Source organism: Phyllostomus hastatus, unplaced genomic scaffold (assembly GCF_019186645.2).
Source record: "Phyllostomus hastatus isolate PE091 unplaced genomic scaffold, TTU_PhHast_1.1 phas_contig_86, whole genome shotgun sequence".
In the NCBI taxonomy this organism is placed as follows: domain Eukaryota; kingdom Metazoa; phylum Chordata; class Mammalia; order Chiroptera; family Phyllostomidae; genus Phyllostomus; species Phyllostomus hastatus.
Window position 1 is genome coordinate 71,996,752 of NW_025333977.1, and position 27,744 is coordinate 72,024,495.

Sequence of the window (27,744 nt, forward strand, 5' to 3'; positions counted from 1 at the left end):
AATATCAAAAAACCCAAAAATTCAATTAAGTACCTGTTTTTAAGCAAGTGTTGTGTATGAGATTATGAGGACTTTTTTATTGGCCAGCAGATGGCATGATTTAGTGCTAAGTTACAGCATCAAAATACAAGTTTCAAGTTGTATTGCAATGAAATACCATTTCTTGGGCAGCAAATGCTAATAAGTTGGGGTATTACAGACTCAAATTCTAAGGCAGAAATATTGAGAATGAAGTGGATTTTGCATTTGCAGTTATAACACTCAGACTTTGTTATAAATCTCTCACTTGAATAGGACACAGCTGCTTCTGTATTAAGTCATTTTAGTGGCATGAAAGGAGAATTCAGTGGAAAATGTGCATGCCATTATTTCACATTGAAATTGTTTTTCATTGTACACTTTTGAAAGGATTTGCAACTTGAGGAATATGTTACGGTGAACCTGGACTGTGGAGTGCTGGTGTGCTCTTTTTCTATTATATTGAGGAAAAAAGCCATGGGATAAAGCAGTTAGGAGGGGAGGGTGGGCCTAGCAGCACAATGACTTCACACTGGTGTCTGGACAGAATCAGCCCTCAGGACTTGCATTTCACAACATGCAATCTTCAGAGAGCAAACTGTAAACAAATCCTCAGAAACAGCGAGAACGGGAGGTAAAAGGGTGTGTTGCTGCTTCAATAGAGCCCTCTCTACTTGTGTTCATGTCAGATCCATGCACCACTCGCATGGGGAGTGTGAAAATTAAGGTGTTGGAGTGCCCCAAGGTCATCTAGGGACTGTTAGGCAGAGAGGGCCCTAGTGAGCTTCAGAGAAACAGCAGACACTTTCTTGCAAGAGCCTTTCATCTCCAGAAACTGTACAGCTGAGTCTAGGTTTAGACAAAGTCATTAAGTGGGGCTTATAAAAGACCTTGAGCAGAGAACAGCATAAAAATCAGGCTTATCTGCAGGTGAAATATGGTGTTTCTTTGCAATGTGAATCAAAGGTTTTAAATGGACTCTCATCCCAAAATGTCCTTTCCTTCACACTCCTTCTTCTCCTTTAAATTTTTATTTCCAAATAGTCTACTCTGGGAATATTTTTAAGATTATCCTATTCTTTTTTAATCTCTCTCTTTTTTAAATATTTTATTTATTTATTTTTAGAGAGGGAAGGGAGAGAGAAAGAGAGAGAGAGAAACATCAATGTGTGGTTGCTGGGGGTTATGGCCTGCAACCCAGGCATGTGCCCTGACTGGGAATCGAACCTGTGACACTTTGGTTCGAAGCTCGCTTTCAATCCACTGAGCTACACCAGCCAGGGCTTCTTTTTTAATCTCTTACTTCAACCTTTAACTTTTTCCTTTCTTCACAAATAATATTATAGAGATTTTTATGTTTCCTCTTTCCCAATGTCATACATAATTCCTCATCTTCCCACTCTCATTCAAAGGTAGATGTGCCCTAATGTGAATCTTTAGATGGAGACCCATTTTACCTTCCAGTTATTTTGAAAGAGATGTTCTTTCATGAACTTTCCTTTTTCCTTCCTATTTCTTGAAATTCTCCTCTTTACTGACAGATTTTCCTGGGACGTAAAATAAGCAAATCACTCTTATCTTATAACAATGCTCTCTCTTGATTCCTATAGCCCCATAGCTTGTACCCTGTGCTCCTTTACCATCAGAAATAAGATTAGTGATTACAAAAAAGTTCACCAACTCTCCATTTTTACTCACTGAAATTGTGCCTCCCCTATTTTGTTACTGAAGCTCACTAAAATTTATAATATTATAAGTAATACAAATTTATAAGATCTCACATTTCCAGTATTTTGGACACACATTGTTCACGATAACCACAACCCACAGTCACACTTGACAGAAGAGACAGACAGGTACCTGGCTCATGCTTTCTTAATCCGAATCCCTCCTGGCAGAGGAGTGACCTAGAGAGAATCAGGCAATACGTGTACCTGAGCCCATGACATGTAAACTCAGGCCTTATTAAATGCCAGGTTTAGCTATGCATACTACAAACAGAAGAAGTCCAGCTGCGTGGATATAACAAAAAGCTAGAGATGAGTAGAGAGCAGCAGAGGAAACAGTGTATTATCGATTAGCTGAGGTCCCAGTGGCTATTCTGTTCTTAACTTAGAGTTCTTATCGCTGACTGGCTCAATTTTTGACCCTGAATTTCATGAGATGTGCCTATATCATTATTCTTCCCCCTTAATCTTTCAGATTAGTTTCTAATACTTGTAAGTAAAGAGACTTGCTAAGGAGATGATTATTCTGTTTCCCATTATATGTTGGCTTGACCTATATGTTTTTATGCTATATTTAATTTTAAATTATTTTTTTAGAACTTGATTCATTCTTTTTTAGGAGCTAACAATTCAAGTTCATTACATAAAATAGAAAAAAAAACAATTGTAAAAATTTAATTGAGAAGGATTTGTTTTACTTTTTATTGTGAAAAACAATTTTGCATAATGAGGACTGATATGAGAACTAAGAAAATTATAATCTAATTTATTATGTTATGGAATACTTTGTGAATTATATACTGGGATTTATAACCACTGTTTTCTTTATCAGTTGCAATGCAAACATTAGTGTTTGGTTGAATTAGATGTTTACTATAACTCTAGCTCCAAACCTTGCCTGATGTATCTACTCAACCCTATAATGAATAATACATACTGATTCACATGCATCTTTAACAATATTAAAAACCATTAATAAAATTAAAAGCTATATGTAAAGGCAAAATAAAAAATCTACTTTGTTACCACTGAACGGCCATTCTGGTAGAAAATAGCAACCAGTATAACACAGACATGATGTTCAACAAATTAGAAGCAAACAGGCCAACCAAATAGCTAATCTGGTTATATAAATTGTGATATATAAGTATAATGGAAGTAATGTTTGAGATGGAACATCTGGCTGCATACTTTCAGAACACTATGGAACTGAGTAATGATAGTATTCTCATAGACATAGTATCAAATAATTTCTGTTGAGAGTTTTTTTGACTCAGAAGTGATATACATTAATGGTGTATATATGAATACAGAGGGGGCAATATTACCTAGTCAGTATAATATGTAAGACAGACAGATGCTCTTTTCATTCCATAAGAATGTTACAATATTTTTAAAATATTAAGGCATAACAAATCGTGTGTTGTGTTTTTTGGTTTTGTTTTTATCTTTATATCTTAACATTTCTCTTTCTTTTTAAAAAATCATCTGCTGTCTGTTTTCTTTATTTCCTCTTGTCTCCTAGTCCTTTATTTCAACAAAATTTTTCATTTTATCAGTATAGCTATTTTTAGCCAGTTCTTACATATCCAATTAATTTAACTCATACCATAATGTAGATAGACTACTAGTAACAAGGAGTTTCTAGCCCTGACTGGCTAGCTGAGTTGTTAGACTACCATCCCAATATTCCAAGGTTGGGGGTTTGATTCCTGGTCAGTGCACATACAAGAATCACATAAATAAGTAGAACAGAAAATTGGTTTTTCTCTCTCTACTCTCTTTCTATCTCTCTTTCCCTTCCTTTCTCTCTAAAAATCAATGAAAAAAGTTTTTCCCTTCATTTGTTCCTTCAGTTATCAATTACTAAGTTTCTATCATGTTCCTCACGCTGGAAGTTACTGAGACACAGAGTCTGGCTCTTTTAGGAGATCCCACAGGCAGACCTGAAAAACAAAAGCTGCTATGAATGGTTGGTTATCTTAGCAGATGTATTCAGAGCTTACATGTACAAATTGGAACATGGCTAATTCTAGCTGGTGGTGGAGGTCAGAATAGTTTTATTGTTAAAATTTTAAGAAGGGATGTGTAGAAAGAAGAGGAATACATTCTAAGGAAAAGGACTATTTGAACACATGAAATTTTGGAGGTATTACTGGCAAATAATTCACTTTGGCTATATCATAGAGTGTGCAAGCAAGGGTATGTCAAAAATGATACTAGAGAGAAAAGAAATGGTTTAATCATAGAAGACTTTGTATAATATGATAATGTGTTTCATATACTTTAGGCAAAGGAAGCTATTTTAACAGTGGAAAATTGTAAAGGTGGGAAACTGTAATCCATCCCACCATTCATTTGACATTGTTTCTGTAAGTGCTGACTCTGATTAATATGTAGCGTGTACATAAACAGCGTGTTTGCATAAGAATCCTAGGACCTAACTCTAAAAGATACAGACTCCAACCTTCAGACATCCCAGCTCCAGGAGATTTGCTGACCTTCAACCATGGAACCAGGATGATAGGGAGCCAGGATGACTAAATCAGGATGATGCACACTGGGCCATCACTGTCCTTACCAGAATGGACAGCATTTGTCTTCACACAGAAAACTCTTCAATCCCCTCCCTTGATCTCTTTGTTCTTCTTTCTGTCTCCTTCCTTGTAAAAACCACTGCCTCCACTGAGACCTGGAGGTGGACTTTGTGAAATGAGTTCTCCATCTTCCCAGAGATGGGCTTTGAGGCAAGAGTTTCCTGTCTTTTCAGGGGGTTGGGCTTTGAGACAGTCCCTTTGAGACAACCCACTTTCCAGATGGCTGGCTTCTGAATAAACCACTTTCCTTTACATCAGCACCTGCCTATTGAGTATTGGCTTTCAAAATGGTAGGCAGCCAGACCTGCATTCCATTATAGTTTTCAGTGACTCATCTGTGACAACATGGATCTCGAAAAGGCCCAGAAGGCCCAGGTTGGGAGTCCCAGCTGACCTTGCATTCAGTTACACTATGAAATATTTTTAAACCCTGGAGCAGAAACACAGGGTGTATATTACAGAGGATCCAAACTTAGACTGGGGAGTCATGGAAGGTATATTTTGGAAAATGACATGTTAAAAGATAATTATCAAAAGAAGGTTAAAAAATCAGGTAAAATATTGACTGTCATGCAAATATAAAACAAACAGATGTTGAAGACTGTATTTTAGTCATGATGGAAACATACAGATGTTATAACTGGTTGAGAGACCAAATATACAAATGCTTAAATACAGCCCATAATTTAGGTCATGACTTACCTGGAAAAGATTAAACACTCTCTCCTGATAAACTCAAGACTATATAAACATCCTAGGTTCTTATAAAGTTGAATTGAGAGTATCCCTACATTTAACATATTGATATTGCAGACAATATCAAACAGTGAAGCTTTTTCTGAGATTGTGACACCTCTTTACGAGTTGACAGTGTCCTCAATAATAAGTGATCATCTCCCCTGGGAGTTCCAAAATAAATAGACTTTCTGAAACCTGAAGAAGACTCATTCCTATGAATCACTGTTATCTGTGTGTGAGTGATCTGCACAAACCTTGGAATTTTAACTCCACTTCATGAGAACCATCAAAAACCTATTGTCACTGAAAAAAGGCAAGAAAAGGAAATTAAAGGTATTCATTAGGAAGGCATAAAACTATCTTTGTTCACAAAGACATGATTGTTTATGTAGAGAATCTGAGAGAATTGACCAAAAACCTTTCAAAACTAATGAACTATTATAAGTCATGTTGAAGGATAAAATATTGCTATCAAAGGACAATCAGTTTCCTCCATACCAACAATGAACAAGTAGACTTTGAACTAAAGAAGACAATATTATATACATTAGCATGCCCCAAAATTAAATTTTTAGACATAAACCTAACAATCTGTGCAAAATTTACATGAGAAAAATACAAAAGTGTAATGAATAAAATAAAAGAAGGACTGAATAACATGAGATGTTCCATGCTTGTGTGTAAGAAGACTCAATATTATCAAGATATGAGTTCCTTCCCACTTGATCTATAGATCTAGTGCACTCCTAACCAAGATTCTAAAAATCTATTTTATGGATATTGAGAAACTCACCCTGAAGTTTATATATAGAGGCAAAGAACACAGAATAACCAACACAATTTTGAAGGACAAAAACAAATATGGAGGATTGATGCTATTCAACTTCAAGACTTACTATAAAGTTATAGTAATCCAGACAAGGTGGTACTGGTGAAAGAACAGACAAATAAATCAATGGAACAGAATAAAGAGCCCAGAATAGTTATTTGAACTTTGACAAAAGAACAAAAGCAATACAATGGAACAAACAGCATTTCAACAAATGGTTGAACAACTAAACATACACATGCAGAAAAAGTAATGAATCTCAACACAGACCCTATATTCTTCACAAAAATTAACTCATGTTAAAATATATTTTGAGCCAAATGCAAAACACAAAACTATCTCTTAGGAGATTTCCTAGATGACCTTGGGCATGGTGATGTCTTTTTTGATAAAACACTAAAGACATAATTTATGAAATACAAATTGATAAGCTGAACTTCATTAAAACTAAAACTTCTATGCTGTGAAAGACACTGCCGAGAGAATAAAAAGACTACCCACCAACTGCGAGAAAATATCTGCAAAATACACACAAAACAAAGCACAACAAAGGTAATATGTATTACCCAATGTATACAAAGAACCCTTAATACAACAATGAGGAAACAAACAACCTTATTAAAAATTGGGCAAAATACTCAGAGACATCTCACCAAAGAAGATACACAGATGTCATATAAGCATATTAAATACATTTCACGTAATCAGTCATTGCACAACTTCAAACTGAAAAAAAAAAGACAGTAAATCCCATTACACACTTATTAGAATAGCCCAACATGGAAGACTGACAACATCAAATGCTGGTCATGATGCAGAACACCAGGGACTCTCATACATTGCTGGTGAGAATACAAAGTGACATAGCCACTTCAAAAGACAGTTGACTGTTTTTTTGTTTTTATTTTTTTACAAAACTAAATATGCTCTTAGTTATAGCTAGTAAAGCCCAAGAAGTGTCCAGAGAAATGGAAGTCATTTATTTAGTTGTAGCATAAGTTATATCTAGAAGGATGATAGAGTAGTATGTTTCTAAAACAGAGGAAGGGAGATGGGGGAGAAACTTCATTGACCTACTGCGGAAGTTTTGCTTTTTGAATTGAAGCAATCAGGTGTCACTGAAATATTTTAAGCAAGGAATTGGCATAATACAATGTTATTTTAGAAGGGTTGATCTATCGGCTATGGGTAGGGTGGATTGTAAGGGTTTGCTATAAAAATAGAGTGATTTTAAGTTGGGGCAAGATGTGAAGTTTAAGAATATTATATTTGTCTTATTTTATCACATTTTATTATCTACCTAATAATATATATTCTCATGTATTATCATTTTGAGTCTGGTTATTAGGAAACCAGATCAACAGGTTAATGGAAATCAGAAAGAAAAATAGGCATATCATATTTTGAAGAAAATAAGAATTCTTTGGGTGGACTTTACGTAAGATAGGATAAAAAGTGAAAGGTTGATTTGGATTGACCAGGTGTTTTTAATTTTAGATGTCAGAGACTGATATGACAAAAATAGACATGTCAGGTAAAAATATGGTTTGAAGGAAAAATAATTAATTTACGATCTGGAATTTAGTATTTTAGGACATCTCCAATGTGTTCATCTAGAAATATAGTTAGACTCTAGGTATCGGACAGTGTTATTAATAAAGATTTGGAAGTCTTTCATATATACATTAACATCAAATTTATGAGACCATATTAAATTACTTAGTGACATAAATTTACACATGCATTTTCTTCTAAGCTCCAAATCCAACTGATCACATTAAAATAATTCCTCATTCATTTCAACTACTCAAATAAGAATTTGTGATACTTTGAAAGCAGCTATATCATCTGTGAAAAATAGAACTTGCCAAGTAAATCCAAGGGTAGTCAAATTTGTCAACTGAGGAAAGAAATAGTAAGCTGCTCAGGAGAAAAAATTGTTTTCAAATATCTAAATGTGTTTGAGGAAAGCAGCCATTAAAACAAAGTCACGTACCTTCTTCAATAGATTACAGACTGTCAGAGGTCAAGAACAATATTTCATATCTAAACCTGGGACACTAACTGAAATACCTTGGTAATTGTATAATATTTATTGACTGAAGAAATAATTGACTACACTATTTCAAAGACTCCTCCTGATAGAAGCAGTAGTTCTAGGAACAAAAATTGTAGAGGCTGGCAGGTGAAAGTGGGAGCCCTGGCTGTGGTATTTACCAGAGATGTGAGTTTGGAAAAACATAGCTAACAGCATAATTATAATAATAGCGACCTAGCAGGTTTATAATGAAGAATAAATAAATAAAATAATGCACATGAAGAAAGTAATAGAAATATAATTTATACTCAATAAATTTAAGATGAAAACAACTCTATTTGATAATACATATTAATAAAAGCTTGTTGTTTCTTCCACTCTAACCTCATTTTACTCCTAAAGAGAATTATATAGATATATTTTAGTTGAGTAACAATATAATGATTGGGTCACAGTATCTTCGGTGGAGTTCCAACTCTTCTGAAAAAGGAGGATAAAGTTGGTGTCCACATGGGGCTAAACTGTGGCATACTGTTTCTTTTTAATGAGAATGGAGAACAAAGTCAAGTTTAAAGGTGTCTGTGCTTTGAGATTTGTTTCTCCACAAGGACACCTGGGGTAGGAGTCTGGGACAGTTCTATTTCATATTGGAGGAAAAATAATATTTTGTTAGAATGTTGTTCTCAAGCTATCTTCTTGATGGCCGGTATGCTTTTCCTGGACTGGTCTTTTGTGCCACCAAAATTGTGATAGTATAGTTGAATATTACTGTGGACTGAGGGAAAGAAGGTTTAAAAGAGGTTCCTCTGCCCAAATTAGTTTCAGGCCCTAGAACTGACTGATTTGATTAAAAGCAGTCCTCCTCATTGTCCATTCAAGATTGCATTAGCATTTGTGAACAGACATCATAGTAATATAGAATTAAAATGGGAAGAATGAAGAGGTTACTATTACTTCTCTGAACCACAAATTAGAAACTTTTTTTTATCTTTTCCCATCTCTGTATTATATATTTGTATATTTATTGTTTCCCTTTGTAATATTACATTTTTTTTACTTTGGTTTCTGTAATGATGTATATATAAAACCAGATGTACTATTTACAGTAAGTATCCATAATTTATCTATAATATCGTGTGTTCCAAAAATATTTATTGAGAATCTTCTTTTTGTAGGTCAATATGCTAAGAGCTCAGAAGCATGCCAAGAGAGGTTAGATATGCATTGCCCTTATGATACTTCCAGTATAATATGGGAGAAAAGTAGTATAGATAATACAACAAGATGAGGGTAAATGTTTTAAAATCTGAGAATTGTGATGACATTAACATAAAATAGATCTCCTTGAAATACAAGATGAAGAATTCAGTTACACATACAAAATTTGAGATAAAGGCAACATAAATAGGCTTAATATAAAAAAGAGGTCAGCATTGAGTGGAGAAAGCTAAGGAGTATATGACAACAAAATAAACAAATCTGTGAAAGTAAGGATGTAAAGAAAGACTTTTATGTGTCTTGGACTGTAACATACTTTTGCAACAAGCTCTCAGGTTATTCCTTGGCTTTCATTTCTTTAAATAAAAATATTTATTGATCATCTACTATACATGTCAGGCCCTGTGGTATTGACCAGTGAGCAAAATAATCTGAAACCCCTGTTCTCATGAAGTTTGCAATCTAACAAATCACAAAAAGGAAGCAATTTAAAATCATACAGAATATACTATATCAAGATAAGAGCTTTGGAAAAAGTTGAAACAACGTAAGAGTACAGGGAGTGCTAGAGTCGGGAAGGACAATTTCTGGTTAATACAGATCCTTGCTAAGCAAGTTACAAACCTTGAAGTGTGTTGGATGGCTGGGGAAAGTACACTTCTGGCAGAGGCATAGGCATATATATTCCCTGAAGTGGTGACATGTTTGAAATATTCCAGATGCCACCAGAAAAGGACTGGGCAGGGAACAGGTTTGCCTCGGGATTCTTGACTTGGTAAAGGCAAGTGTGTGGATTCTTGACTTGGTAAAGGCAGGTTTCACAACATGAGTACAGGTGACTTTGAGAGTACATTTGTTAAAACTGGGGACAGTGAAACAAGGAAAAAGAAGAGCAGGAGAGAGCCTAGTTAGAGCTGCTTTGGCTCACTGAGAAATAAAAGTCACAGTGAAAAAAGTAAACCAAGATTGGGCTACTGTCAACTCAATGGAAAGTCAGAGAAAAGAGGGCCTTAGAGACATGTTCAGGGATTTAACCTGGGAGGAGCTGCTGCCCAGTGCTCCCTGGTTGCAAGCCTCCTGGGGTCCCTTAGAGTTTAGGAGATGCATGTCTGTGGGGAAGGAAGAAGAGAAGGGGAAAGATGTGAGTGCCCTCCCGTTGGGAGAGAACAGGCTGTGTTCTTTGTCTTGAGTGTCTTAAAGGGTAGGGAGTCTAGACGAGGTCTTAGGAGAGATCCATTCCCTTAACTTCATCTGTTCTTGGGTTCCATTGGCACAAATGGTACTAATTGGATTTCTGCTATCTTCCTGAGTAGGGTTATTTAAGCTATTCATCCTCTGGTTGGGGAGAAGTGTAAACCATTTACTCTTAAGTGTCATTGGTTACACAGGTAGGATTTTGCAGTTTACTAGATGGCTGTAAACTGCTTGGCCTTTTAACTTTTTCAATTTCCCTACTCCATTTTTCCTGGCTGTCTCCCAGTGATTCTAATGTAACTGAATGAGAAAGGTGGAGAGGAGTAGACACTTATAGAAATTAATTTTGGAGTTAGAGGGTTATGTTGCATAAAGACATATTGTTAAGAATGTTGACTTTTTCTGAGTGATGAGTAGGATGTCATTTTGAGCAGAAGAGGGAGTGGCATGATCTGAATTGCTCAGTGTAGAAAAGAATACAGGGAGACGAAAAGACCAGAGCAGGGAGATCAGTTAAATGTTGATGGCAATAACTCAAACAAAAGATGAAGATGGCCTGATCCAGCGTGTTCATGTGCAAATGATTCAGAGAGATCTGATCAGATCAGTGGGGAGAGTAGGGAGGAGTGCAGGAGGAGGTTGCCTGAGACAATGGTAAACAGTCTAGAACAGGGTTGGCTGAGATGCTGAATGCCTCCAGAGCACAGGAAATTATGGGCCAGAAGATTTAAAATAAAAGGAGGCCAGAGGCTGGCTGTCTGGCTCAGTTCCTCAAGGATGCATGGATGATCATGTAACAGCCACCTGTGTTTCCCATAGGACAGTATTTTGGATGGGAGAAGAAACTGCAAGTGCAGCCTAGGATCGGGCTGGTCTGGAAGAGGGTGGCAGGGTTATTCTTCTTTGAGTGTTCTAAAGGGATCAGGCTCTGAAGCAGAAGCCTGCCATTCTTCCAAAATTGTGTAGCTTTTGTATCTTATGTTTTAGTTTGTAAACTAATCCTACAGAAATATGATATTAAAAACTAACAAGGAGAATGATAGGAGAACTCAAGAATTAAATATTTTAGCCATGATTGATAGACTTAAATAATTAAAGCTATAACTAAAGAGTTAAAGAGTTTAACCTTAATTGAGTTTAGGCTTAAGTGACTAATGCACGTGGAAAGCTGTTATTCTAAAATTGTGTAGCTTTTGAATAAAGACTCCTTTCCTTTGCCACAAAACTTTTGCTTCTGGTGAGGGTAGTAGTGGGCAGCAGGACCCTGCTCACTGTTCGGTAACATGAATGCTTAAATATAATGGTTCCAAGGTATATTTTGAAAGTTAAATGAATTGGATTTGCTGTTATGTTGACTATGTAGTTTGAATGACAATCAAGTTCTTTTGCTCCAGGCAACTGGAATAAGTGGTGTTGCCTTTTACTAAGACAGAAAATAAAACATATTTATGGGGAGAGCTGGAGTTTTGTTTTAGGGATTTTAAGTTTGAAATGCCTACTTTATATTCAAGCAAAGGCAGTTTAATATTTAATTTTTTTTTTACTTGAAAAGGCAGCTTAACATTCAATGCTGGATGAAAAGTCAGGTTTAGACTTATGAATGTGGGGGCTCTCTGAGTGTGGAGAGTACTTAAAACTTTGAGACTTGGTGAGTATAAATTGAGGGGGAGAAGAGTGAGTAAACAGAGTGTCTATGGACTGGATGAGAGAACTCAGGTGTCTCCAATGTTTACAGAATTTTAGCTCAAAAATATAAAAATTAGAGAGTGGGACCAGTTAGTAAGGAGGAAAAACAGGAGAAAGCAGTGATACCGAATCTGAGTAAAGTTTTTTTTTTAAATGGAGAAATAGCTTATTGTATACAATAATGCTCATAGATCAATTAAGATGTGGATTGAGAATTAAGCATAGGATTTAGGAACAGAAAAGTCATTGATGATTTGACATTGAATAACTAATAAGAGTTCAGCCAAGAAAGAATGGAAAGAGTGTGACAAAGGAGTAGAATATCCCAAAATGATATTGTGTTCATTCAGGGTTTCCTGCTGCAACAAAAGAATCACTTTTTTTTCTTCCTCCCAGCAAAAAGACTTTATTGTTTTGTAGGCCCCAACTAGAATTCCATAAGCAACTCAAAATGAAATCTGATGGCACCAAAATTGTCTACTTATCTTCCCACTAATAAAGTAAGTTTCTTAAAATTGCTTTGTCAAAAAATAAAATAACAAAGGGCAGTGTCCATGCAATGAAACACAGATCCACCTTTTATGACAAGCAGATTGAGCAAAGTTCCAGCAGGACGCTGTGGGATGATGAGTGCATGGTGGAGAGTTACCTTCCTTTCTTTTGCTGAATTAGTCTTGTAAATTTTCCCTTTCCCCAGTGAAAGCTAGTTCTTAACCCACACAGTGTGATGTGGAATCTTACTCTCTGCAGTATGAAAGGATAAGGTATATTCTTTTAAAAGTGCTGCAGTATTCTCTTTCTATATCTATACTTCTTGGAAATGTGATTTTGCATATCATCCCATAATGATGTAGAATCTTTTCCCCACCTCTTTTTCTGGGCTTGCTTTGACCAGTAGACTGTAAGAGAAGTGACATTGTGTCAGTTCTAAGAGTATATCTCAAGAGACCTAACATACTTAGTTTTTTTTTATTCAAGTACTCTGTGCAAATTAGACCATTCTAGATAAGCTAACAGATCTACCACCTTACTGAGAAGCAAGAATGAGCCAAACCTAGATCAACAGAAATGCCCAGCTGACTGAATACCTATGATTAACATAAATGTTGTTTTGTGTTACCACATTCTGGTATGGTTGGTAATATTATAATAAATAGCTCTTATGAAAAGCATATGGAAAATGCCCTTGAGCTTTCCATGAAGGGGTATAAAAATGGAGTAGTAGCTGGAGAAAGATATGGGGACAAAAAAGATTTTGAGATTTGTCATAAATAAAACTTCTATTGTCTACTATTGGAAATGAAAGAATAGAGAAGGGGAAATAATTGAGAATATAGAACTATTAGAATGCAAATTCCATGAATAGAAGACTTTTTGACAATTTTTTTACTGTTGTATCTCCAGTGTATACACTAGCACCTGTCAATTAGTAATTGATAAACAATATTTTGTTGAATAATCAAGGACTATAAGATATAAAAACATAGATATATCTCTGTATGAATTATCTAACAATATCTTAAATTTTATATATTAAATGCTGAATTCTTTTTTATTTACATTTTTATTTTAATTGTTCAAGTACAGTTTTCTGCCTTTTACCCCTATCCCAGCCCACCCCCCAGCCCTTCCCACCTCTGTCCCATTTCCACCCCTGCTTGTTATTGTCCATGTGTCCTTTACACTTGTTCATGCAAACCGTTCCCCTTTTCCCCTGAAATTCCCTCCCCTCTCCCCTCTGATCACTGTCAGCCTGTCCTCAATTTCAGTGTCTTTCATTATATTATGCTTGTTTGTTTGTTTTGCTTATTGTCTTTCACTGCCTGGCTTATTTCGCTTAGCATAATGCTCTCCATCCATGCTGTCACAAAGGGTAGGAGCTCTTTCTTTCTTTCTGCTGCATAGAATTCCATCCTGTAAATGTACCATAGTTTTTTCATCCACTCATTTATTGATGGGCACTTAGGTTGCTTCCAGCATTTGTCTATTGTAAATTGTGCTGCTATGAACATTGGGGTGCACAGGTTCTTTTGAATTGGTGTTTCAGGATTCTTAGGGTATAGTCTCAGCAGTGGAATTGCTGGGTGAAAGGCAGTTCCATTTTTAGTTTTATAAGGAAATTTCATACTGGTATCTACAGTGACTGCACCAGTCTGAATTCCCACCAACAGTGCACTAGGGCTCCCTTTTCTCCACAACCTCACTGGCACTTGTTGTTTGTTGGTTTGTTTATGATGGCCATTCTGACTGGGGTGAAGTGGTATCTCATTGTGGTTTCAATTTGCTGAGCATCCTTTGGCTAGTGATGCTGAGCATCCTTTCATATATCTCTTGGCCCTCTGTATGGCCTCCTCTGAGCTTATTTTTAATCCTTGATTATGAAATTTGTCTTGCTTTACTTTGCATTGTATTTTAAGATTTGTAAATGCATTCCAACCACTGTATTTTATGTTACCCATTAGCAAAATCTACATTTTAATTATGTTAAAAAATACCATCCCAGTCCACTGTATTTACTAGATATAAAATACTGAGTTCCAATTTTTTGATTTTCAAAGGCTACAACATTATGGTTTCTTATTCAGCACTCAGTTGCCCTAACCCTGAAGTTTATAAGTATTTATAAATAATAAATCATTTTAAATATTGACTAATTCCCATTTTATTATATTAATAAGGATAAAGGAACCAAGTGATACAGTCTACAGATGACAACCTCCTTAATACAGAGAAGAGAAAGATAGTTGATGCATCAGCTGTGAGGGAAGTGAGGCGAGTATGGCAAGTGGAGAATACTAGTGCCATTTTTAACAAAAGATCAGCAATTTTAGCATTATTTCCATTTTTTTCCATTTTTGACATCATAATTGATCTTATTTAAATGTATACCCACTTCCACAAATACAATTTTTTATGTTTTTAAAAATTTTAGCACTAATTTCATATTTACAGATGACAGAGAAAATGAGAAACTTAAGCCATATTCTTCAGCAGCAGATGAGTAAAACAAAGTAATGCAAAAGAAGAAAGATATTTTAAATTATGCAGTGCTACTCATTCTCTGTTGTAGGCCTGGCTGTAATTTATAGTCTTTGACAACAGCTCACTTAATATGCAAAGTTTATCATTTTGTCTGATTAGTAATATTTTTACATCAAGGGCTGTTTCTGCACCTGCAGGGGACAGCTGAATGTGACTGGAAAGAACACTGCACTTTCTCCTCTTTCGTTTCTGATTTTATTTATTTGGGTCCTCTCTCTGTTCTTCTTGATGAGTCTGATTAAAGGCTTGTCAATTTTGTTTATCTTTTCAAAGAACCAATCCTGGATTTATTGATCCTTTGAATTGTTTTTTAAGTCTCTATGTCATTTAATTCTGCTCTGATCTTGATTATTTCTTTCTTTCTATTCACTTTGGGCTTTATTTGTTGTTGTTTCTGTAGTTCTTATAGATGTAGGGTTGGGTTGTTTACTTGAAATGTTTCTATCTTTTTTAGGTAGGCCTATACCTCTATGAACTTCCCTTTTGAGACTGCCTTCATTGTGTCCCATAGGTTTTGGGCTATTGTTCATTTATTTTCATTTATTTCCAGAAACTTTTTGATTTCTTCCTCAATCTCATTGTCAACCCATCCATTATTTAATAGCATGATATTCAGTCTCCATGAATTGGAATGTTTTGGAGTTTTTCCCTTGAGGTTTGTTATAACCAATACAACAGAGAAACAAAGGATTGTAGAAAATTACTATGAACAACTATATGCTAAGAAGTTTGACAACATGGGAGAAATGGGTAGATTTCTAGAAACATCTAATCTTCCAAAACTAAATCAAGAAGAAGCAGAAAGCCTGAGTAGACCAATAATAGCTCAAGTGAAATTGAAGCAATAATAAAAATCTCCCAGCATACAAATCTCTGGACCAGACAGCTTCACAGGCAAATTTTACCAAATATTTAGGGAAGCGGTAACTACTATCCTTCTCCAACTATTCAAAAAAAATTAAAGAAGGAAGATTCCTAGTTCTTTTTATGAGTCCAGTATTATGCAAATTCCAAAACCAGATGACACAACAAAGAAAGAAAACTACAGGCCAATATCACTGATGAACATAGATGCTAAAATCCTCAACAAAATATTGACAAACCAGATCTAGCAATACATTAAAAAGAATATACACCATGATTAAGTAGGATTTATCCCATGGAAGCAAGGATGGTTCACTACTTGTAAATCAATAAATGTAATACACCACATAAACATAATGAAAGACAAAACTCACATGATCATATCAATAGATGCTGAAAAATAATTTGATAAAGTATAGTACCCATTTATGATAAAAAAACACTCCACAAAGTGGGAGCATTCTTAAACATAATAAAGGCCAAATATGAGAAACCTACAGCCAACATCATACTCAATGGGCAAAAACTAAAAGCTTTCTCACTAAGATCAGGAACAAGACAAAGGTGTCCACTTTCACACTTCTATTCAGCATAGCACTGGAAGTTCTAGCCACAGTGATCAGACAAGAAAAAGAAATAAAAGGAGTCCAAATTGGAAAGGAGGAATTAAAACTATCATTATTCACAGATGACATAACAGTGTATATAGAAAACCCTATATGCTTCACTAAAGAACAGCTCGACCTAATAAGAGAATTTTGCAAAATGGCAGGATACAAAGTCAATATTTAAGAATCAAAGGCATTTTTGTCCACCAACAATAAAATATTAGAAACAAAAACTAGGAAAATATCCCATTTACTATAGCAACAACAAAAATAAAGTACCTAGGAATAAACATAACCAAAGAAGTAAAAGACCTGTACTCAGAAAACTATAGAACACTGAAGAAAGAAATTAAGGAAAACACAAATAAATGGAAGCATATACCATGTTCATTTCCATGGAGCCCATCAATTCCTCTACTCATTAAGTCTCAAAGCTTCTTTTACAATAGCTGATGTTTATTGAGTCCCTGCTCAATAAACTATAGCTATCCGTCTTGTACATAATCTCTGTCATATTTTATTTTCTGAAGACCTACAGACTCTGCTTTATCTTTATGCCTCTCAAAATTTTCTACAGAAACATATATGTTTAGTTAAAACATGTTTGGCACTAAACCTTTATGAAAATGTACTCAATTCTATATTTTCTCATCCTCCAGACTTCCAATTTTTGCAATGTCTCAATTTAGTTCTGGACTTTCTTTTTTTCTATCTCTCTATTTGCTTTCTGAATAATCTCATAGATGAAAACTCACAATTTTATATTTCTAGCCATCAGCCTCTTGCATGAAATCTATCCACTTACATACAAATTTCTACTCACCGTCTTTACTTGGCTATCTAATAACTGACTCAAACTTAACATATGGAAAAGCAAACTTCTGGTCTCTATATCTCTTAACTTGTTTCACCAGAAGTCTGTTTACTTCTCAATAAATGACAATTTTACTCTTCCAGCTGTGCAGGCCTTAAAAATATAACTCCTTTTACATCCCAAAATTAATCCTACTAATTTTATTTCAAAATAGACCCAGAGTTCTTCACTTCTTATTATTTCCTCTGCTACCTTTCAATGATTTATCTCTCATTTAAATTATTGCAAGAGCATCCTAAATAGGTTCTCTGTTTTCACTCTTGCTCCCCTACATTCCATTTTCCATGTATTAATTAGAATAATCCTACTAAAACCTCCTTCTCTGCTCAATCATTGCAATGAGGTCCTTCAAGTGTCCTACAATTTTCATCCTATATTGACTTCTAGTGTTCCATTTTTGACAATATCCCCTGTCATTTTCTTTCTTGTTCCTTTTGTCAAAATAATTGGGGGGAAAAAATAAGTGCTTCTTAAACCATGGTGTGGGGATGATATTGTTTTCCTCCTTTCCAGGCAAGGAAAGGACATTTAGCAACATCTGGAGACACTGGGTTTTTCACAATAGGAAGTATGTTGTATGTATGGGGAAGTGGTTGCTGCTGACATCTTGTGGGCTAAGGCCAGGGATGCTATTCAATACCTTACAATGCATTGGACTGCCCCCTACAAAAACTGGCCATAGATATCAATTGTAGAGAGGTTTAGAATCCTTGTTTTGCAAGGACCATTATGCCCTTGAGATTACCATATTAAAATTTATTAAGAACATAAGAATGCCATACCTTCTGACCTTTTCAGTAAATGTTGCCTCTCTGTGGAACATTTATTTTTCTAATGTCTTTTTCTAGAACACTATTTTACCAATAGATATATGCTTTTATTTTATTCATATCTTTCTCAAACACCATCTAAGAAAGTCTTTCCATATAAACCACACTGTCTTCCAAGTAACTTGTATCAAAAAGCTATTTTCTTTTCTTTATTGTATTGATATGTGTGCAATATATTATATATTGTTTGTGTATTTGGGATCTGTCTGTTCCTGTCCACTAGTGTATGTGCTCCATTACAGTGTGGTTTTGATCACTACTATATGCCTTATCCTTAGAAACTAGATCAGCATCTGAATCATTCCAGGCACTAATAATATGATGAATGAATTAATGAATAAAGGAATGAAAGAATAATTGTTTTTCCAAATTCAACTTATCCTATTTGATTAATTTCCTTTTATCTACACTTTAAATCCCCAAATTCTAAAAACTTTTTTCCTTCCTATTTTCTTTTATAGAGTTGAGTATTTGCACCTGGTCTTTGGAATTTGAAAATGATACATTTTCTGCCTTCACATAAAACTGTCAGAGTTTGAGTTTGCAACTCTAATTACTTAGCGTGAAATGCACACCACACACCACATAAAGTCAAATTCTATTAGTAAAATTCTTCTGAATTATTAAATACAATTTCTGCATTTGGTACTATTTTCCTGGTTGGCTAATTATAAATTTTATGGCAGCATATACTTTTTAAATAAGACTATAACAATCTTTTCTAAAAAATCACAAGCTGTGACAACATTGGCTATAAATACTCAATTCAAATTACCAAAGTATCTTCTTGATATTAAAAAATGTTTCAGACTCATCTCTTAAAAAGTTAAATTATAAAAGCCATGAAAAGATTTACTTTTTTTCTTCAGATATATTTTTTAATCTTATAAGACTTAGGAATCTAAAGTTCTATATTAATTTATTAGTGAATGGTTGTTAATTTAAAGTTTAATAGAAATTAAATAGGCAGATTAATCATTAACTTGAGATGAAAAATAACTCTTTAATTTTCAAAAATGTGGGTCCTATAGGGAAAAAAAGTTGAGTTTTATATCCTTAATGGGAACAAATTTTATTATGTGATGAGTTGGGTAACAAATATATAGGTATACATATATTTATTTATATAAAAGTTCTTTACCAGTTTGTTGCTTATATTTTCATTTGTATTTTTATGGTATATTTTAAAGAGTAGAAAATTCTTATTTTGATAAAGTCCCATTTAACCTTTTTTGTTCTCTTACTCTTTGTGCTTTTTTGTGTCCTGTTGAGATATCTTTGCCTAAACTGTGGTCATAAAGGTTTTTTTTTCCTTCTTCTGTATTTTCTTCTAGAACTCTTGTCATTTAAGCCTATGATAGACCTGCAGTTAATTCATGGTAGTGTGATCAAATTATACATATTGATTTCCCCTTTCATTTATGCATTTTCAGTTGTTTCTGCTTGAAATATCTTGGAAATTGGATTAAAAATCAATTGACTATATTTGTGTGTCTAATTTTTAAAAATATTTTATTTGTTTATTTTTAGGGAGAGGGGAAGGTAAGGAGAAAGAGAACAGGAGAAACAGCAATGTGTGGTTGCCTCTTGCTCAACCCTTACTGGGGACCAGGCCTGCAACCCAGGCATGTGCCCTAACTGGAAACCGAGCCAGAGACCCTGTGGTTCACAGGCCGGCACTAAATCCACCTGCAAGGGTTGTGTTTCTAATTTTATATTCTCTATAATGTTTACTTAATTAATAATCTAATCTTACACTACACCACACACTTGATAACTTACAGTAAACCTCAAAATCAGTTAACTTAAGCCTACTATGTTCTCTTATACAATTTCAAAATTAGTTTCCACAAATAAACTTAAAATTTTTATTGCAATTGATTTGCATCTGCATATCACTTTAGGGTGAATTGATGTTTTCATAATACCTCCCAATTCATAAGCATGATAAATATCTTTATTTTTTAGATATTCATTAATTTCTCTTAGTGACATTTTTCAGTTTTATTTAAAAAAAATTTTAACAATGCTACTGATGATAAATTTTTTAAAGATTTTATTTATTTATTTTTAGAGAGGGAAGGGAGGGAGAAAGAGAGAGAGAGAAACATCAATGTGCTGTTGCTGGGGCCATGGCCTGCAACCCAGGATTGTGTCCTGGCTGGGAATTGAACCTGCGATGCTTTGGTTCGCAGCCTGCGCCCAATCCACTGAGCTATGCCAGCCAGGGCCATTTTTCAGTTTTAAATGAATATGTCTTACACATATTTTGTTATGCATTACTCAATATTTTGATTTTGTCACTGTAAATTATTACATAATTTTTATTGTAATTTTCAATAGTTTATTATAATTATATAGATATAAAATTGATTATTAATCTTAAATCTTGCTTTTTTAAAAATTTTAATTATGAAAAAATTTAAGGTTATAGGAAAATTGCAAACATAGTACAGAAAATCTAATATATCATTCAACAACTCTATTATTTATATTTTATATAACCTGAGGGTATTACCAAAACAAGAAATTTATGTTATAATTTTATGAATTAAACTAAAGACCTTATTTGGATTATACCATTTTTTTTCACTACTATAATTTTCTGTTTCAGATTCAGTTCAGGATTCCACATAGCTTTTAGTTGTAAAGCCTCATTACACCCTGCAGTATGAGGTTGCTCATTAGTTCTCCTTTGCTAATGATTCCTATTGTATTATTGAATAGTGCTGATCAAATATTTTGTAAAATGGACTTATTTTGGGTTTGTCCAAATCTTTTTTCTTATGATTCTATTAATCTTATTTATTAAAAATTATTCATTGACTTTACAGGGAAAAGAAGGAAGAGAGACAGAGGGAAACATTGATTGTTGTTTCATTTATTTATGCACTCATTGGTTGATTCTTGTATGTGCCCTGACTGGGAATCAAACCTGCAACCTTAGCATATGGGAACAATGCTCTAAACAACTAAGTTAATCAGCCAAGTTCCTGCTGTTATTCATTTTTTAACAAGAATACCACAGAAGTGATATATTTTTCACAGCACATCATATTAATGTATATGTTATGATCTTAGGTCTTAATAACCCTCATTATGTTAACCTCATGCACTTGGTTAAATTGATGTCTACTATGCTTCTCCACTAAAAGCGACTATTTTTCCCTTTATAATTAATGAATATCTTCTGGGACACACCTTGCAAGTACCTGTTTCTCTACGTGCTTTAAATAACTTGTTTTACCTTGGTTGATGTTACCTCCAACAATTGTTACTATATAGTGTTCTCATGGTCATTCTCATGGTCATTATTTTTACCCTCACCCAAGGACATTTTTCCATTGCTTTTAGAGAGAAAAAGGGAGGGGGAGAGAGAGAGAGAGAGAGAGAGAGAGAGAGAGAGAGAGAGAGAGAGAGAGAGAGAGAGAGAGAGAGAGAAACATTGATAGGAGAGAGAAACATCAATTAGTTGCCTTCTGTATGCACCTTGATTAGGGATCAAAACCACAACCTAGGTATATTCCCTGACTGGAGATTGAACCTCTGACCTTTTGGTTTATGGGATGCTGCTCCAGTCAACTGAACCACTCTGACCAGGAGAAGCTGTGTTTGAGAAAAGATTTCAGGTATTCAACATCCAAATCTTGTGATTTCTGATAGGAGGTAATAAAAGCACTTATGGTGATTTTTATCTCCATCCTCACTGGACTAAATTTTGTTTTCCCTCAAATCCATATGCTGAAGCTCTATCCTGAAGCTCTATCTATGTGATCCTGTGATGGTTTTGGAGATGGGGCCTTTGGGAGAGGTAATTAGGTTCAGATGAGATGATGAGATTAGTTTGATATAGTTCCACTTGTTTATTTTTGTTTTTGTTCCTTTGTCTGCAGAGGCACATCCAAGTAGATATGGCTAACATTCACTACTGCCTACATTGTCTTCTGGGATTTTTATGGTTTTAGGTATTACATTTATATCTTTAATACATTATGAGTTCATTTTTGTATATGGTGTAAGAAAATCACCCAGTTTCATTTTATTTCATATATATGTTCAATTTTCCTAATGTCACTTACTGATGAAACTATCTTTATCACATAATATATTTTTGACTTGTTTGTTATAAATTAATCAACAATAAAAGCAAGGTTTTATTTCTGGGCTCTCTACTCTGTTCCATTGAGATATATGTTTGATTTGTACTAGTACTATACTGTCTTGATTATTGTAGCTTTGTTGTATAGTTTGAAATCAGGGAGCATGGTACCAACACCTCCCACTTTATATATCTCAAGGTATTTTTGGATACTAGGGGTCTTTTGTGATGCCATATAAATTTTAGTATTAGTTCTATTTCTGAGAAGAATGCCATATTTTAATAGGGATTGCATTGAATTTGCATATTGCTTTGGGTAGTAAGAACATTTTAACAATATTAATTTTTCCAATTGATGAGCATGATATATCCTTTCATTTTTGAGGTCCTCTTCAATTTCTTTTTTCAATGGCTTATAGTTTTCCAAGTATAGGCCTTTTACCTCTTTGGTTAAATTTATTCCTTGCTATTTTATGCTTTTGATATAATTATAAATGAGATTATTTTCTAAAATTCTTCTTTTGATCATTATTAGTGTATAGAAAGGCAGCAGATTTCTATTATTTTGTATCCTGCAAATTAACTGTTTGCATTTATTAATTTTAATAGTTTCTGGGTGGAGTCTATAAATTTTCTATACATATTATCAATGAATCTGTAAATAATGACAATTTTATTTCTTCCTTTTCAATTTGGATACCTTTTTTTCCTTGTCTGATTGCTGTGGTTAGAGCTTCTAATACTATGTTGAATAAAAGTGCTGGGAGTCAGCATCCTTGTTTTATTCCTGATTTATAGGAAAAGTTTTCGTTTTTTTATCACAATATAATACTATCTCTGGGTTTGTTATAAATGGTTTTAATTATGTTCTCTCTATCTTCACTTTATTAAGAGTTTTTATCATAAAGTTATATTTAATTGTATCACTTTTCTGTATGTATTGAGATAATAGTATGATTTTCATCTTAATTTCGTTGATATGATGTATCACATTGACAGTTTTGGGGATATTGAACCATCCTTGCAAACCTGGGATAAACGACACTTGGTGTATAATTCTTTTAACATATTGTTGAATATAATATATTTCTTTATTGTTCAACCCAGTAAACACAAGTAGTTATAGAATTTCTAGCAATATAACTGTAAGAGAAAAAAATGCTAATTAGAATTCTTGCTTTCATGGGATGCACTGACAGTCATATATACATCCTTATGTATATATATCTATAAGTATATTTTATTTTTTCTTGCCTAATCTTTCCATTTTTATTTTTCCATGCTTTGTTGCACTATCTAGTATTTCTGTAGGGTAACCTTGCCTTCCCATTTTTAGGGGTATGTTAGTTATTTTGTTTGTTTATTGTTTTTGTTTTCATAGATCCCCTTTTTAAGAATAAACATTTTTTAAAATTCCTAAATGATTGTCTCTTTTTATTATGAATAGATGTGTATTGCTGTCAAATATTTTTTTTTAATTCATGAAGAGTATTGTATGGAACTTCTGTGTTCCTTCTTTTGTCTATTAATATAGTGAATCACATTGATATTCAAATGTGTAATGAGCCTTCTAGTCCTGAGGCAAACTATACTTGATAGTATTATCCTTTTTACATATTGCTGAATTCAATTTGCTATATATATTTTTAAATTTTTGTGTTGATATTCATGAAGATATTGGCCTATAAATTTGTTTCTTGTAATGTCTTTGTCTTGATTTGCGTTTAGAGTAATGCTAGGCCCCAATAAATGAGTTGGGAAGTGTTCCATCCTCTCTTTTATATTGTAAGAGATCATGTATATTTGGTATCATTATTTTTGAAATGTTTGGTAGACATAGATAGTGGGATTATTTGTGAATTGAATTTTCATTTTTGGAAGCTTTTAAAAATATGTGTTCAATTTCTTTAATAAATAAGATTATCCATTTAATTTATTTGTGCTTTGTGAGTTTTAGTATGTTTCTCTCAAGGAATTGGTTCATTATATCTAAAATATTACATTTATGAACATAGAGTGGTTGTTCCCTTTAGTGGTTGTGTTTTTCTTTTTTCTTGTGTCATCATTTATTATCTTTTTAATATCTGTGGAGTCAGTGATGATGTTTTATCTTTCATTCCGGAAATTGACAAATTCTTTAATCTTTCTTTTGTGCTTGGTCAACCAGGCTGGAAATTTATCAATTGTGTTTATCTTTACAAAGAACTAGCTTTTGGTTACTTTGATTTTATCTATTGGTTTTTAAATTGTATTGACTTCTCTGATATTTATAACTTTCTTCGTTCTGCTTGCCTTGGATTTAGTTCAGTTTTTTTTTTTTCTAGGTGCTTAAGGTGAAGCTAGGGTTACTGATTTTAGATATCCTTTTTCAATATAAGCATTATTTTCATACATTTAAAAATAAATATTGCTTTAGCTGCACACTATAAATTTTGTATGTTGTAATTTTTATTTAATTAAAAATAAACATTTCCTAAGCCTGGCTGGCATAGCTCAGTGGATTGAGCGCAGGCTGCGAACCAAAGTGTCGCAGGTTCGATTCCCAGTCAGGGTACATACCTGGGTTGCAGGCCATGACCCCCAGCAACCGCACATCGTGTTTCTCTCTCTCTCTCTTTCTCCCTCCCTTCCCTCTCTAAAAATAAATAATAAAAGTAAAATCTTTAAAAAAAACAAACATTTCCTTGAAGCTTCTTCTTTAAACTATGGGTAATATTTCACAAAATAATTATCATAGTCCTGAAAGTACTATCTTTAGAAAGGCTTTCTTGCAATATTTAAATTGGCTGTTGTCTGGGAATTTGGGTGTTAGGAGGGTTGTTACCTTTTCCTAACTGATAAGAATGACTCTCCATGTCTAAACTGTTTATATAAGCAATGCGATTTATGCTGAATACCTGATTTTCTTTTGGGAGACTGGAATTTGGGTATATGTTAGGTAGAGCAAGCCTATGTGACCAGCATCCCAGTAAAAATTCTTGGACCCTGACTCTGATGAGCTTCCCTGGTAAATATTTCATACATGTTACAGTTTGATGCTAGAAGAATTTAATACAACTTGTGTCTCTACTGAGAGATAGTTCTTGGAAGCTTGTGCTTAGTTTATCTAGACTTTGCCACGTGCTCATTAACCCTTAGTTTATTTCCATTTCTATTGTTTTACTGTAATAAATCTTAAATACATTTATATGCTGGAAGATATACAATATATATATTTTACATTTTTAGTTTTAAAAATGTAATTGAATTAATTTTTCTCAGTTTAATTTTTTTTTTATCAAAGATGCCCCCCACCCCCACCTTGGTTGGCTGACATCTCAGTCCCCTTCAAAGCAGTAACCTTGGGAGCTCACACAGTTCTCCTTGTCACCATCAGCTGTCCTGCAGTAGTTTCCTGAATTTCATCAACAGTCTGAAATCTCTCCCCTTTCAAAGATGATTTTAGTTTTGGGGAAATCCAGAAGTTGCAGGGCACCAAATCTGGGCTATAGAGGGGCTGAGTCACCTGGGTGGTTTGATGTTTCACTAAAAAGCTCTGTGGGAGATGTGATGCATGATTGGACACGATGTCATGATGAAGCTGCCAACTGCCAGTTACCCATAGCTTCAGACTTCTGAATCATCCAAATAGTTTCCTTGGAGGATTATTAAAACTTAATGCAAAATTTGATGCAGATTCATTGCTGTGTGCATTGGCCTGGTGTACACATGCTTAATCAATGGTGTCTACTACTCCCACTGACTAGTACAGTAAAGTTGTCATTATTCGTGCATGTGCATTCCAGTCCACTCACAATGGCTGCCCTGTTACATCGATGTCTCACAAACCATTCTCATTATATTAACAATGGTTGGACTTTTTCTGGACAGATCTCATGAATGATGAATATCCCACATCTACTTGTAAAAATATGTATTCTGCTGTTGAACTGAATATTTTATAAATATCAAGTAAGTTAAGATGGCAAATCATATTGTAAAAATCATCTATATCACTGTAATGTCATTAAAAAATGAGTGTTAATGTGTCTTACTACAATTGCAAATTTGTCTATTTCTTATTCCATATCTACCAGTTTTGTTTCATGAAAATATATTTGTTTTTGAAAAGATTTCTTTTTTGAAATCTAGATTTCTAATATTACATAGCTACTCTAGCTTTCTCTTGGATAGTTCTTGCATACCTTTTTAAATTAATCTACTTTTAATGTGTTGTTATATTTATATAAATATATATACATTTATATAAATTGACATTTAAAGTGTGCTTCTTATAAATAGCATATATTGGAATTTTACTTTTTCATCTAATCTATTTATATCATTAAATTGGTACTTTTAGATTATTCAAATTTATTTTTATTTTTAAATATATTTTATTGATTATGCAATTACAGTTGTCCTATTTTTTTCTCCCTTTTATCCCCCCTCCACCCTATACTCCCTCACCTTCCAACATTGGACCCCCAGCGTTAGTCCACATCCATGGGTTGTACATATAAGTTCCTTGGCCTCTCCATTTTCTATACTATTCTTAACCTCCCCCTGTTTATTTTATGCCTACCAATTATGCTTCTTATTCCCTGAACCTTCCCCCTATTCTCCTCTTCCCCATCCCCACTGATAATCCTCTATGTGATGTCCATTTCTGTGATTCTGTTACTGTTCTAGTTGTTTGCTTAGTTTTTGTTATTTTTTTTTATTTTTGCTTGTTGGTAGTTATGAGTTTGTTGTCTTCTTCATAGTTTTCAATCTTCTGTTTCTTAGATAAGTTCCTTTAACATTTTACATAATAAGAATTTGGCGATGATGAACTCCTTTAACTTGACCTTATCTGGGAAGACATTATCTGCCCTTCCATTCTAAATGAAAGCTTTGATGGATAGAATAATCTTGGATGGAGGTCTTTGCCTTTCATGGTTTCAAATACTTCTTTCCAGCCCCTTCTTGCCTGTAAGGTTTCTTTTGAGAAATCAGCTGATAGTCTTATGGGAACTCCTTTGTAGGTAACTCTCTCCTTTCCTCTTGCTGGTTTTAAGACTGTCTTCTTATCTTAAATCTTGGGTAACTTAATTATGGTGTGCCTTGGTATTTTTCTCCTTGGGTCCAATTTCTTTGGAACTCTCTGGGCTTCTTAGACTTCCTGGAAGTCTATTTCCTTCACCAGATTGGGGAAATTTTCCTGGGTTATTTGTTCAAATAAGTTTTCAATTTCTTGTTCTTTCTCTTCTCCTTCTGGCACCCCTATGATTTGAATGATGGAGCATTTAGAGTTGTCTCAGAAGTTCTGAAGCCTCTCCTCATTTTTTTGAATTCTCATTTCTTCATTCTGTCCTGGTTGGATGGTTATTTCTTCCTTTTGTTCCAAATTGTTGATTTGAG